Source organism: Cebus imitator, unplaced genomic scaffold (genome assembly GCF_001604975.1).
Source record: "Cebus imitator isolate Cc_AM_T3 unplaced genomic scaffold, Cebus_imitator-1.0 Scaffold358, whole genome shotgun sequence".
NCBI classification, from domain to species: domain Eukaryota; kingdom Metazoa; phylum Chordata; class Mammalia; order Primates; family Cebidae; genus Cebus; species Cebus imitator.
The window spans coordinates 1973404-1986274 of record NW_016107673.1 but is presented as its reverse complement, the minus strand read 5'-3'; the positions used below and the strand labels follow the sequence as shown (position 1 = coordinate 1986274).

The 12871-nt window shown below is 38.7% G+C and overlaps 1 long non-coding RNA gene across 1 annotated transcript in view; it reads right to left on the bottom strand.

Moving 5' to 3' along the window:
• Window positions 1-12871, bottom strand: part of LOC119467967 — an 88203-nt gene that overhangs the window by 783 nt on the left and 74549 nt on the right. The window contains exon 3 of the long non-coding RNA XR_005196601.1: window positions 2572-2740. This is a non-coding gene — a long non-coding RNA (uncharacterized LOC119467967). The remainder of the gene's footprint in view (window positions 1-2571; window positions 2741-12871) is intronic.

Here is a 12871-nt window from a genome sequence, read left to right as displayed (position 1 = left end):
AAAAAAAAAGCGAGGCTGGGTGCAGTGACTCATGCCTGTAATCCCAGCACTTTGGGAGGCCAAAGCAGGCAAATGACCTGAGGTCAGGAATTCAAGACCAGCCAGGCCAACTTGGTGAAACCCCGTCACTACTAAAAATACAAAAATTAGCCAGGCATGGTGGCCCATGCCTGTAATCCCAGCTACTTGGGAGACCGAGGCAGGAGAATCACTTGAACCTGGGAGGTGAGATCACAGCATTTCCAGCCTGGATGGCAGAGTGAGACTCTGTCTCAAAAGAATAAAAAAGAAAACAAACAAACAAAGTAATGTAATAATCGACTTTTCTTGGTTGCCCCAGAAGGTAAACAAGGGTAAATAAGTGGAAGTTACAGAATGGCAGACTCCAACAATATTTAGAGAGACATTCTAGTTGTCACATGTTCCCCAAAAAAGTGAAGGTCATTGAATATGTCCAACTGACCAGGCAACCATCTGGCCAAGGTGGGATGTGACAGCATCCTGTGCTGGGCTGGACACTGGACAACAATAATCTGATCTAGTGCCTTTGCCAAATTTCTGTGACTTTTTGGTAGGCTAGGAGAACAGTTCTATTTACTTCCTGGGTAATTTCAGGACATCTCAACCTTGGAATTTATATGAATTTTGCTTGATGGAAGATGGTTTTCCTCTTTAAAAGCCACTTTTCCCACTTGTCTTTCCCTGCACCTTTGAGGGAGGAACCGTGTTGAGCATCTGCTCCCAGATTTATGTCCTGTCCTCCAGCTATGAAGAACACCCCCGTTCCTGTGGGGGTGGGAGGCTTGGCACTCCTTTTAGAAATTCCCTTCTGTGCTGTGCTAATCACACCCTCGGTACATTTCACATCTTATTTTTGGAGCAAAGTATAAAGAATCCCAGCACCAACAGCAGTTTCTGTGGCAACCTGCATCGCCCCCCTTGCTTGTCCAGCTGTGCAGAATTAAATTCTAAAAGAGGCCATTTTACATCATGTAAAGGAGATCCACAGTGAAGGTTCTCTTTAAATAAAGGTGTTCTTCTAAGTTAAGAGGGAACTAGATGGGAATTAGGTTGGGGGGTGGATGGTTGAGAACTCGAACTCTTATAAAATCCCAGGTGTGCACAGGCATGCCCTAGTTGCCCTGATTTTTTTTCCACAGGACATCATTTCAGAAACAAAAATAGCATTTAGACCAATGAAAACTAGGTTTGAATATTTATATCAGAAGAGTTTGTTGATAAGTTCCCTGTCACCCCCTCCCTTCATGGCATCTTCCTGCATAACCTTCTAGGCTAGAACAGATTACAAACTGACATGCTTCTCATCTTCTCTTGAATAGCTCTTTCAAGCTAGTATCCCAGCTTCCAGGAGGAGCCCACCAAGCTCCCTCTCCCTAGCACAGCCAACACAAGGATTGTCTTCCTGGGCCAGTCCTAAAGGTGGGCCTATCAAAGCAACTCCCTAAGAATGTGATTTGGCAGATACCAACAGACTATGAAAATAATCCCCCCAAGGCATTGTCATGTCTCAGTTATTGTAACCACCGCTTTGATATAATGTCTTTTGTTTCCATATGATTTTAGGAAATTGTGAACGTGATTCTGTAAGGAGTAATATGATAGAATCAAATCTATATTTATTTTTGTTTGCTTCTAAGAAAACATGAGGTAGCCCATATTTAAAAAGACCTTGGCCCTTAGACCATTAGTATAGAGACCAGAGAAAGAGTTAAATATGCCCTGAACCCAGACTAATACTATTACTGTGCTTAAACATTAATTGAGCTCTAAGTTTCCTGAAGCTGGCCAAATAAAATTGTTAGAATTTATTATACTATTATCACCTATTGAAAGAAAAGACATCAGTTTGTCTTTTCTTCTAATAGGTATAATACATCTACTATGCCTACTTGGTGATTTTGCCTAAGGCCAGTTCTAGGAAAGAGATACTTTTCTAGTACTAAATTCTTAAGAGATTATTGAATGTGGGTAACAAAAGAATAAACTTTTTTTAACAGTCAGTTAGGAAAAGATGGAAATTATTCTTCACATGGTCAGTTATTAACTTTTGAGAAATCTGAAGTTAGAACCTCAAAATAACACACAGTGAAGCAACTAGTGTAATTCATTAAGACATTTAACAGTCAAAATACATTAAGTCAATCTGCTTAAGCAGATGAGCTCCAGGAATGTTTTGGAGGAAAAAAGGCTCTAAGGGAATGTGATATAAAAAGCTAGATTTTGATAGGTTGCTATGAGGTCTGTATTACAGGTTCACCAGAGAAACAGAGCCAAAAGGACACACACACACACATATATACAAATATCAACAAACTCTTCTGATATAAATATTCAAACCTAGTTTTTATTGGTCTGAATGCTATTTTTGTTTCTGAAATGATGTCCTGTAGAAAAAAACCATTACAACCTGTAATACAGACCTCATCGGTTGACAATATAGGTTGACATATATGTGTGTGTGGATGGATGGATAGGTAGATAGGTAGATGTAGGTAGATAGGTAGATAGATAGATAGACAGATAGATAATTTATTATGGGAGTTGACTTACATCATTATGGAGGCCAAGATGTGTCACATGATCCATTTGCAAGCAGCAAAAGTAGGAATGCTGGTGATGTCATTCAGTCCAAGTCTAAGCCCTAAGAACCTGGGCTGGGATTACGGTATGAGGTGCTAATGTAAGTCCTGGAGTCTGAAAACTGTAGAACCTCTAACATCTGTAGGTAGGAGAAGATGAATGTGTCAGCTCAAGAAGAGAGGAGTAATTTACCCTTCCTCTGCTTTTTTGTTCTTTGGGCCCTCAGCAGATTAGATGATGCCCACTCACATTGGCGGGGGCATTTTCTTTACTCAGCCTACTGATTCAAATGCTAATCTTTTCCAAAAACCTTCACAGGCACACCAAGAAATAATTTTACCAGCTATCTGGACATTCCTTAGACCAGTCAAGCTGATACATACACTAACCATCACAACAGTGGTCCCCAATCTTTTTGGCACCAGGGACCCGTTTCATGGAAGATCATGTATCCACAGACTGTGGAGAGGGAGACGGTTTCAGGATGGTTCAAGTACATTCCATTTATTGTGCATTTTATTTGTATTATTATTACATTGTAATATATGGTGACATATACAACTCAGCATAATGTAGAATCAGTGGGAGCCCTGAGCTTGTTTCCTGCAACTAGATGGTCCCATCTGGGGGTTATGGGAGACACTGATGGATCATCAGGCATCAGATTCTCATAAGGAGTGTCCGACCTAGATCCCTCACATGTACAGTTCACAATAGTGTTTATACTCCTATGAGAATCTTATGCCACTGCTGATGTGACAGGAGGCGGAGCTCAGGCAGTAATGTGAGTGATGGGGAAGGGCTGTAAATACAAATAAAGCCTTGCTTGCTTGCCCACCACTACTCCTGCTGTGGGGCCCAGTTCCTAAAAGGCCATGGACCAATACCAGTCCATGGCCCAGGGGTTGGGGACCCCTGCATTATATCATAAAATGTAGTGGGAGTGAGACTGAGAATTGAGCATGACGAACTGATTGTTTGAAGAAGGGAGAAGGGTAACTACAAAAAGAGCAGAAGGAAGCCTGGAAATAGGAAGTGAGAGGTGTCAAACACAAACTACACCTACTTGGTAATTTTGCCTAAGGCCAGTACTAGAACATGCAACTCTTTGATGACCAGATTTGGCAGTTACCAGCAAAGGGACAACCACAACTCCAGTGACTTTCATGTGATTCTATTATGCACAAAACACGTTTGTGGTGGTAAAATGTCCCTGAAAGTGGTAAATGAAAACTATGGTCTCAAAATTGCCTCTCTACAACAAGAAAATTTGTTCCCAAACTTCTTAATCATCCTTTCTTTCATTGCAAGTTTAAAAATAGAGTGTTTTTGTTTTGGTTTGGTTTCAGAAAGCCATTAGTAGTCCAGAAACAAATATGTAAAAACTGAGTTCAAGTCATTCCCATACTGCAGTGTTGCAATTTTTCATTAGTGTATTACTCAGGCAGTATGTGTTGGGTGGCAGAAAATATTAGACCTGTTTCAAAAAAAAAGCACAAATTAAACACTAATTTTAAGAGACACATCAAAAAATTGAGTTTTTAAAAAACTAAGCCTAAATTTTCCCTTTACCGCTAAATTTTGGTAATACTCAGATATCAGCAAAATGAATTCAGCCTATAGCAGCAAAAAACCTTGATATAGTTTGGCTCTATGTACCCACCCAAACCTCATCTTGAATTGTAATCCCCATGTGTTGAGGAAGATACCTGGTGGAAGTTGGCTGCATCATGGGGGTGGCTTCCCCCATGCTCTTCTTGTGATAATGAGTGAGTTCTCACGAGATTTGATGGTTTACAAGCATTTGGCAGTTCCCCTCCTTGCACTCTCTCCTGCCACTATGCAAGATGTGCTTTGCTTCCCCTTTGCCTTCTGACATGATTGCAAGTTTCTTGAAACCTCCCCAGCCATGCAGTTTTAAGTCAATTAAAACTCTCTTCTTTATAAATTGCCCAGTCTCAGGTAGTTCTTTTTAGCAGTTTGGGAATGGACTAATATAGTCCTTGATTTTCTGTCCTTTTGTTTTCAAAGGCAGTTGATTTTAGGAGCAGAAATGAACCCATAGTCTATAGGGTCCACTCCAATATAAGTATTGTAACAGCTGTATAACTAAATTTGATGACTAATAGTTGGTATACCATTTTGCATACTATTTGTCTATATTAGTGCATTAGGGGAAAGTGGTAAGGGGAGAAAAGAGGATAGTTTATCCTTGAATTTTTTTTAATCCTTATTAGATGTAAATTCATCAAAGGCAGAGGACACATACTATCCATCCTGGAATCCACAGTACCTAAAGTAATACCTTACATAGAGGTGACAGGAAATATTTATTTAATGAACTGTTAATAAGACCAGTTACTCTATAACATCCCAGAAAAAAAAATTTAGCTCTGGATTAACACTAGTTCTAGATTTAAAGATTGTTACTTGGTCGGGAGAGGTTGCACTCGCCTGTAATCCCAGAGCTTTAGGAGGCCAAAGTGGGAGAACCACTTGAGATCAGGAGTTTGAGATCAGCCTAGGCAACATAGTGAGACCCTGTCTCTATAAAAAATTATTTAAAAATTAGCCAGGCATGGTGCATTTATCTACAGTTCTAACTACTTGGGAGGCTAAGGTGGGAGGATCACCTGAGCCTAGGAGTTTGAGGTTATAGTGAGCTGTGATTGTGCCACGGAGTGAGACCCTGCCTCTAAAAAAATTTTTTTTAATAATAATAATTTTAAAAGATTGGTACTCTATTCACAATTGTAGAAGTGAAAAGAAGTATTTCTAATTCCATGGGGATATGAGAAGAGAGTCAAGGTATCATCTCTGCATCTCCATCCCCTCATTTTGCCTGCCCAGTACTTGCTCAGTTCATATCAGCCTTCCCTTAGTAGGCTCTGTAGATAATTAGAGGATTTGTTTAGTCTTTTCTGGAAAAGTGGTTGAGGCTGAGGTGCGTGACATCATAACAGGTGCTGGAAATGAGAGACAGACTATCAAATGCCCCTCAAAGAAAGTATGACCAAGACTGGCATGTGTAATACAAAGATAAGAGGCCCCCTTGGGCTGTACAGAAACAAAATATGCCCAGAGAAGCCCAAAGACTAAAGATCTCTTCACTATTTCTGTCCTTGGGTAACCCCAAAGGAATGAGTGTTTCTCATTTATCCATAACTGGAATCATGGGCCCTTCTCTGTATTTCTCCAATGGTAAGAATTTCATAAGCTACTTGGGAATACGATTAATTCTTGTTTAACAAATATAAGAGTACAGTAGACACTGTATACTAATTAGGTGGTTTCCAAGCACTTGATCTCATTCAATTAAACTTGGCCTATGTTCTTTGGTAGAAAACATAGTTTACATATATGTCCCCATCAAATCTCATGTTGAATTGTAATTCCTATTGGTGGTGGTGGGGCCTGGTGGCAGGTGTTTAGGTCATAAAGGTGGCTTAGTGATGTCCTCAGGATAGTGAGAGGATTCTCATGAGATCCTATTGTTTAAGGTGTGTGGCACCTCCCTGCAACTCTCTCCCTTTCTCCTCTTCTCCACATGTGAGTTACTGGGTCCTGCTTTGCATTCTACCATGATTGAAAGCTTCCTGAGGCCTCACCAGAAGCCCAGCAGATGCCTGTGCCATGTTTCCTGTACAGCCTGCAGAACTGTGAGCCAACTAAGCCTCTTTTCTTTATGAATTAACCAATTAAACTTCTTTTCTTTATCAATGATCCAGCCTCTGGTATTTCTTTTTTTTTTTTTTTTTTTTTTTTTTTTTTTTTTTTTTTAATTTTTTTCTAGAGGCAGAATCTCACTATGTTGCCTAGGCTGGTCTTGAACTCCTGGGCCTGAGTCAACACACCTGGCAAGATATTTCTTTATAGCAACACAAAACAACCCAAGAACACGAGAACCATAGATTTGACTTATTAATTAATTAATTCAGTTAGTTGGTTAGTTAGTTATTAGAGACAGAGTCTTAATATGTTGCCCAGGATGGTCTCAAACTCCTGGGCTTAAGCGACCCTCCTGCCTCAGTCTCTCAGAGCACTGGGATTACAGGCATGAGCCAGCATATCCAGCCATAATTGACTTTTATGTCATTTCTGTCTGTCCTATAGTTCCCCTTCCCTGAGAATACTTCACTAAGAGTCCCTAGGATCATTCAAGGAGCAAGTCTGGCTTTTCTCAGTCTCTCATTTTTTGGCAGAAATGATTTGATTCTCTTAGTCAGCTTACTAACAGTTACCTAAAATTTTGCACACAGAATTTCTTGAAAGTAAAGTTCCTCCTTTTCTGTGAAAATTCTACTCATACCAAATCCCTTCTGTTGTTGCCCCTCTGAAGTTCTTACTCTTTAGCTAAATGTGACAAATTTCCTGACAATTCCAGGCTTGACTCACTGTCTTACCTGAAGAATGTTAAAGTATTGATGGGGGAAGTTAGTCCACTCACATTTATTTTAATTAATATATTTAGTCATATTCTTGACTTTTTATTTTAAATTCCCCATTTTTATTATTTCCTATATGCTGTTGTTTCTCTTTGCTTTTACTGGATGAACGATTTTTTCTTTTTCTTTCTCTCTATAGCAGCAATGTCTTTTCTATTATGGGCCAGTTAATAAAGATTTTAGAGTTTGTCGGTCATACAGTCACTGTCATACTCCTCAACTCTGATAGTATAGTGAGAAAACAGCTAACACATAAGTGAATGAACTTAGGTTGCGCTTCAATAAAACTTTGCTTACAAAAGCAAGCATTGGGCTAGATTTGACCTATACCTATAATTTACCAACCATTGCTGTACAGGACAAGAAGACTTATATCCTTCATTTTTAACAAACATATCTTATATTTATGAAAATACACATTCAACTTCTATAACAGATAATCCAATACTATGACTTTATAAAGATAGGGGTTTTTTTTTTAATTACGTGTGAGTGTTCAGGGCTTCTGTGGCAACACAATGGTCCTGGGACGCAGGATCCTTTCTTCCTGGTATTGGTCACTAAGGTAATGCCCTCATCTGTATCTACATCTTCATCCACATTTCAGTCAGTGAAAAGGAGGAAGGAGAGGTGGAGAGCATGCTCCTTCTCTTTAGAGGCACAGCCTGGAATATCACACAACATTTCTGTATGCATCCCTGCAGCTAGAAGCTGGTCATAGGCCACACTTGGTTTATAAGGGAGCCTGGAATATGTAGACAAATTTGAAGGCCATGTACCCAGTTACAAATCATGACTATAGAATGGGGGGGATAGATAGTTCAAGGTATCTAGCAATCTCTGCTACAACTAAAACTTTGATTTTCTGATTATCTATAAGAATTAATCAGAATCTATGACCCCCTCATCCAATCAAAACCATTAGCATATATTAGCACATTTAAAATCCAGTTCCATTTGTAATTCTTTTATCTCTCCATCACACGCCTTATTTAAGAGATGTGACTAGGCCTGGTGCGGTGGCTTACTTCTGTAATCCCAGCACTTTGGGAGGCCAAAGCGTGCAGATCATGAGGTCAAGAGATCGAGCCCATCCTGGCCAACATGGTGAAACCCTGTCTCTACTAAAAATACAAAAATTAGCTGGGTGTGTTGGCACACACCTGTAGTCCCAGCTGCTCAGGAGGCTGAGGCAAGAGAATTGCTTGAGCCCAGGAGGCAGTGAGCTGAGATGGCACCACTGCCCTCCAGCCTGGTGACAGAGCAAGACTCCATCTCAGAAAAAAAAATAAAAGAGATGTTACTGCCTTATTGATGGCCATTTTCTAAGGTCTGATCTCCCAACTTTCAGGTTAGTAAGCCTATCTCTTTCCCTCTTTTTTTATGGTGAAAGCAAAAAACAGAACATTAGATCGTCTTAATGTTTCTTCTTTGAAAGACTTGGGTTTTAATTATGGTGGTTTACATAGAGTTTTGTGTTTAGTGGTGGACAACATGAAATGAAATGTTTGCTAATGTGATGTGACGCTAAATGAAGGAATAACCCTCCACAGACAACATGTGTCAGTGAATGAATTCTCTGCAGTGGAAACTGTTCTCAGAACCTCAGTCATCATTTTCCTTTATGAATAATTTTCCATTCGTACATAAGGGTGCCTGACAGTTTGTTTACATGATCATTGGGAATAAATGCCAAAATTATTTGGCTTGGCGTCAAAACTGCCTCTATTTTTATTGTCTGCAGTGCTCTGATTCAGTGGATTTTAGTAAGTTTTTTAACAATACATGAATTTGAGTCAGAGGAACTAGAGGAAAGGCTGAGATGACACACACTTACAGGATATAAAGGGATGAGACGTCATCTATTGTTTGCCATGCCAACAACTCTTAAATTAATGCCCTTTTCCTGCAGAACTGAATTGTTCTCATTTCAATTGGGCACAAGCAACTTGGCATAATTTGGCATGTTCGTTTAAGAGGTTTTAAGTCTGAAGTCATGCTTGAGTTATTCTCTTAAGTTTTGTCTCACCCAAATTTTATCAGCTTTCATTAGGGTCTGGGTTTTTGGAAAACTTCCTCTCTACATGGCCATTAGAGGTTTGTAGTTGGTTTTGTGGGAATATAGCTTGACCCAAGCAAAGGCAAACAAAAAATGCAGTGTTGTTGCTATAGAGGCTGGAATAATCTCCTTTACTGCATGCTTGTCCTCCTACTCTCTGATGTAAAATATTGAACCAACAATGAACTTTTTGTTTTAAATTCTCTACTTTTTATTATTAAATTAAACTAAAAATTTACAGCATTGGAGTATATTAAAAATTTTTTCTTATGTGAAGAAGTAATTTGAACTCTCTCATTTAAGTCGTACTTAGTATCCCATGTGTCAGTGGAAAACCAGTATAATTTAAGCTGCATGCGGTTTCTTCCTGTTGCTAGAGGTAGAGTTTGCGGTGCAAGTTACTGAAAGTGAAAAACTGCCACCCTGGGGTTCGTCACCTATTTCTGTGTGCTGAAGTGGAAACTAAAATCTATTCTGTAGGCAAGTCCTTGTTAGGTTTTACTTTGAAGATAGATGTAAAGCAAATGACTCCACATTAATTTGGGGAAAGCCCTGAACCACTGAAATAATACAAATATAGATGATTCAGACCAAGATGTTTTCATTTGGTGTAGTAATAGGAATTTGCTATGTTTTTAGCAAGACTTTGTCCTTGAAGAAGTGTCTTTTCTCCAAATATATACGTGGACTAAGTTGAATATTGTCCCAAAGGGTTAATTATTTAAGACTGAATAACTCAGACTTTAGTTAACATGTTGCCTATTACTTACCAAGATTGCCTTGCAGTAGAGGGAATGGTGCATAAACCATACTGAATTTTCTCCATCAGTGGTATTTGGATGGAAAAAAAGGGGGACTTTGTACTGAGAGAAGAATTCTTTCTCCCTCTGAATGGCTGAAAAGGACGGAGAACTAGGCTCTTGGGAGAAAGAGCATGGGATATCCTATTTGTGGGACCTTAAGCAGGTGCTTGTATATGGTAATCTATAGGGAAACTGTGGAGGAGTGTCATCTATTTGCTCTATTTAACTTTTTAATTTCAGAATTTCCCAAACTTCTTCAAATGAGGAACCCCCTCATTGTGCGACATGTGTTAATATGCCACAGAATACCGTTCTGAAGAATACACCATGAGGAGTGGTGTCAGCCAGACCTCCTCCTAGCATGCATCAGAGTCACCTGGGTGGTGGCCTTGTCCCCAGAGTGCCAGTTTCAGTAGGTCTGAGGTAGACTTGTGGATTTGCATTTCCAACACATTCCTGGGAGCATGCTGCTGCTGCTAGGTCCAAGAACCACACTTGAGAATGAATCACATACTGAAATAGTATGTTCTTCATTTGTCTTTCTAGAGTAACACAAATCAAATCAAGAAGTAATCATGCACTTATACCACAAGCAGGGCATACAGGGTCTGTGCTGTCCCAGAAACACAAAGATACCCTAATGAAGAGGATCCCAGAGGCAAAATTTAAAAATATAGTCACCACTCAGAGCAAGAAAGTTTTAAAAAATCAGTGAGAATGTATGACATTATCCAGGCTCCCTGGTTGTTTTGACCATTTAAATATTCAAGAGTGCTTTTGTTTCAAGCGTAAAATAATTGAGAGAAGATGGGGTTTTACTCATTAATATTAGCTCTAGTGAATTTTCTGGTGTCTTGCAACCTCAAGAGCCATTTGGGCATGTTGGTTTATGTTATCCCAGCAGTTCAACACCTAGTCAGTTAAATCTGAAGAAACCTAGTCATTGAATGATTTGGAATGTATAACAATAAACAACTGGTTTTGTTGATTGCTTTGGCTGAATTGATTAAGTTCCTCAGAGAAATAGTAGAAACACTTCAGTTTGTATGACAGCTTTACATTTTTTGCTTTCCAGTAATTATAGTTTCTGTCGAGCCAACAATTTCAAAGGAAATACTGTGCAATGTTCTGAATTGATATCTCATTTACAATATATTATTATCTTCATTACATTTATCTGAAATAGGGAATTAGCAAAAACAAAAGTATATTAGAGTAGATGAGTTGCCTCTCCCCAGCCAAAGTTCATCTAGAGAGAAAAACATGCACACAATAACTACTTCTATATCTGTGAGGTGATTTTAAAATGATATGCATTATCAGCCTACAAATTCAAATATGCTTCATTCTAAGTTATTCTAGGCATTGCCTCTTGGCGCAGCAGCATATGGCAATGAGCTTGAAGAAAATGTCAAGGTCACTCATTCTGTGTTTCAAAGGCTTATGGAACTACCCATCTGTCTGTCTTCTTGTAATGTACATCTTATGAGTGTGGTAACCCAGAACTTATGCCACTTATGTATCCTAATATAATGGGCATAACTGATTGTGGTCCTAATGAATGTACCACCATCATTTATACCAAGGCCACAATTCCCATGGCTCCCCTGAGCCAATGACTGAACACAATGAAGACACAAATACAATTCCATTCCAGTGAGACACAAGTGTTCTTGATATGATATGAATATGCTGCCTCCTCCTAAATTAATGTTGAAACCTAATCACCAATATGATGGTATTAGAAGATAGGGCCCCTGCAAGACAATTAGGTTATAAGGGGTTCTTCCCTTGTGATTGGATTAGGACCATATAAAAAGGGCTTATGGTGTGGGCTTGCTCTCTTTTGCTCTTCTGCAGTATGAGGACACGGCAAGAAGGTCCTTACCAGGCACCAGATTCTGGTGCCTTAATTTTGGACTTCCCATCCTCCAGAACCATGAGTAAATAAATTTCCTTTTTTTAATAAATTACCCAATCTCAGATGTTCTGTTACAGCAGCACGAATGGACTAAGTCTGTCTTCCAGTGGGTACTTTGGCTTAAGAACTGCTTAGTGGCCTTGCTGCCACAGGGGTCAGACTTTTGTTTCTGTATGAAGGCACTTTCTGCCTACTCCTGGTCTCTCCAAATTTATTGTTCACCTGCATTACTTCCTGCATCTCAAAAGACTCACACTAACACAATGACCATGATTCTTATAGCAGCACACAAAACAAAATCAAGATAACCTTTAGTTTTCAAATAAATTTTAAGTAAAAATTTTAAGGAAAAATGTTGGTCATAAAGTAAAAAAAAAGAAAAAAGAAAAATTTGAAAGTTTAATAGCTTTCTAGTCAGAGACACAAATTAAATGCAAAACCAGTTGATGTTTTCTGACGTTATATCCTTTGTACTTGACATGTCAAAAATTCAAGGTAGCACATTGCTATGATTGAGTCTGCTTGTCCTGATAATGCATCTCCCCCATTCAAAGACTGATAGAGAGTCATTGAAAACTGTCTTATGTGTAAAAATTTATAACCTTTGGTTACTCTTACTCGTATATTTTAGGTTATCTTACTTGCTTCTTTTTCCTGTAGGAAAATCATATGGTAACTGTGTGGATGTTATTTTAAAAATAAAAATCACCACCTAGTTTCAGCACTCAGATACATAATTATCACAGTTACCATTTTAGTATGCTTCTGTTTTCTCCTGTGTGTGTGTGTGTGTGTGTGTGTGTGTGTGTGTGTGTGTGTGTTTATTTACACAGTTAAGGTAATACTACATATACAAATTTGGTATTCTGCTTTTCCTATGGCATTAAGATTTTTTAGTAGAGTACTTTGTACAATTGCACACTATTCTATTGTATAATTATACCATTATTTACTTAACTATTCCTTTATTATCTACATTTAGATAATTTCTAGCTATTATAAACAGCCCATAATGAATACTTCTTTTTTTTTTTTTTTTTTT